A 2,803-nucleotide genomic window follows, 5' to 3' on the forward strand; every position below is an offset into this window, starting at 1 on the left:
GCCCACCATGTTTATTGTTATATGACCTGGCATATAATGTACTGTATGTATGTATGCATGCATGCCTACTGTATAAACAACAATCGCTTTAGACCAGTTATAGCCACTTACCTTGCAAACACATGAATTAAAGGGAACAAGCACCACTTTAAATTACAGTCCACAAATTGTGTCTTTACCCTGTAAATACATGGAACAAGGGAGGAACAATTTGCACTTAAACACAGAAACGTGTATATTTGCACAGCCAGTATACATCCACTTAAATATAAGTGTTGTATCGTGTATTTTTTTCTGTGAACGGCTGGAAAGAGGTAAGCTTGTTTGAGGCTGCACTGAACCTTGATGGTATATCATGCAAAGTTTTTTGGTGTTAGTGGTGTTGGGAAGTTGCTGGGGTGATGAATAAGCTTTCATAAGATAAGAAGACTGGTGAATTATAAATCATAGCAGAAACTCATGAACTCATTTCACTCGATGTCCAGTTTTGTTGTTCAGTAATCACCATCATGTATCCTTTAATAATAAAATATAGTTCAAAAATACCTAGGCCTACACCGATTTAAAATTATAAAAAAGTATATTGTCTTTCTAAATCACTCCCAAATATAAGCTAGTTGTTTAGCATAGTAGGTCATATCACGTAATATTAGAATAGCTACCCCTTCAAAATACTTAAAGTACAAATGATTTGACAGGTTGTTACTTGTATACCTACACGGAGGTATTGAATAGGTACACTATAATTACAAAAAAAGTTATGCTGTAAATTCTGTTTACATACGCTGTAAATTGCAGACTGTATGCTAATCTAAAGAGTTAGCGATAATATATCACTTATAGTACTTAATGGATGTGTCATTTGAAAAGTGTGTACCGAAAGCAACATATTTTGCAGAAATGTATCCAGAGTCACATATTTCCAGTGAGTCTGGGTTGAATGCAGTATTCTTGTTTTTAACACTTTTGGACTTGGTTCAGCTTTATTCTACTGCTTCTTTCCCTCAATTAGTTTTTTTGTTGTTGTTGTTGTTGTTGTTTTTTTTTTGTTTTTTTACCCTGATTGTCTAACTTCCTCATTTATCCCTCCTAACTTGCTCTGTTCTGATACATGTTCTTCATCCCTTCATTCTTGTTCATTGTCTTTTTTTTTCTAGTATCCCTAGCATGCATGCTTATAGAAGAGAAGTGAGGTGAAAAGAGTAAAAGAGAGAGGCTAGCTCAAAAAAATAAAAATAAAATAATAATAAATAAAATAAAAAAGTGATGCATTCAGATCCATAAAACCGAGCAGACCATAAAGCAAACATAAGCACTTCAGAAACCATTAATCTTTATTATTATATCTAAAATGTAACAATTTGTGTAGCAGAAACATATCGTAGAAGAACATTTCAGATAAATGAAATCATTTTAAAACATTGATTGTCTACAGAAACCTCTTTCATTTTAATTCTAAATTTCATATTGTAAGTACACGATTCAAAGAAGCAAACTAAATAATAAAAACAATATACAATTAACATATATTTAAAAACAAATAAAATATATGCTCTACATTCTATGCAGAAATACCAAAAGAACAGAGGTTATATATTTAGCAAGATTGCATCGATTTCCACGTCAAGGTCCACAGCAAAGGTTTGGTATGATTATAATGGTCATAACACTTGAGTTAAAGCTCAGCATTCACATTGTGGCCTGCAATGTTTATTGAATAATGCTCTGGGGACCTACATCTCAAAGGTCACTAAACATATGGACATTAATACAAAGAACACAGGTAATAAATAACATTCTTATTCTTATTTATGTCTCCATTTTCACTTTTGCATTGACTTTGCAATTAAAGTTATTTTTTGATTGTCCCATAACCAGAAAGCATGAAATCTGTGCATAAATGTCAACAAAGAATAACGCATTAATCAATGGCCCTTTAATGTGAATAAAAAAAATGTTTGGATGATAAATGCCACATGGAGGTGTGTGAGATCCTCTAAGATTACTTATATGACCTTCGAATCAATCCAGGAAAATCAAAGGCATTTAGAAGAGTAAACGCGAAATTGTAAACCAGAAAGACATTTCTGAATGTAGGAAGAGAAATATGTGACTCTGGAGCACAAAAGCAGTCTTAAGTCGCTGGGGTATATTTTTAGTATCAGCCAAAAAACCATTGTATGGGTCAAAATTATAGATTTTTCTTTTATGCCAAAAATCATTCGGATATTAAGTAAAGATCATGTTCCATGAAGATATTTTGTAAATTTCCTACCGTAAATATATCAAAACTTAATTTTTGATTAGTATTATGCATAGCTAAGAATTCATTTGGACAAATTTAAAGGTGATTTTCTCAATATTTAGATTTTTTTTGCACCCTCAGATTCCAGATTTTCAAATAGTTGTATCTCAGCCAAATATTGTCTGATCCTAATAAACCATAAATCGATGGAAAGCTTATTTATTCAGCTTTCAGATGATGTAAATTTCAACTTCGACACATAAGACTGCTTTTGTGCTCCAGGGTCACATATATGGTTTGCCAACTTTGAGTTTGTTAATAGTGATGAAATCCAATAATTGACATTTCAATGAACATATAAAAGGCATGCATTTTGTAAAAGCTGGCAAAATTCTTATTTGCATATGAAGATGGTTAACTGTGCATAATGTGGCCCCATAAACACAGGCAAAAGTCCTTACGCTCTGCTGACCAATTTTCTATACATGCTGTATTGACCTTTAAAGCTGATGCTATTTACTTTTTAATCCTAAAATCAATTCCCAGATTTTTTTTTTC

Source organism: Cyprinus carpio, chromosome B15 (genome assembly GCF_018340385.1).
Source record: "Cyprinus carpio isolate SPL01 chromosome B15, ASM1834038v1, whole genome shotgun sequence".
NCBI classification, from domain to species: domain Eukaryota; kingdom Metazoa; phylum Chordata; class Actinopteri; order Cypriniformes; family Cyprinidae; genus Cyprinus; species Cyprinus carpio.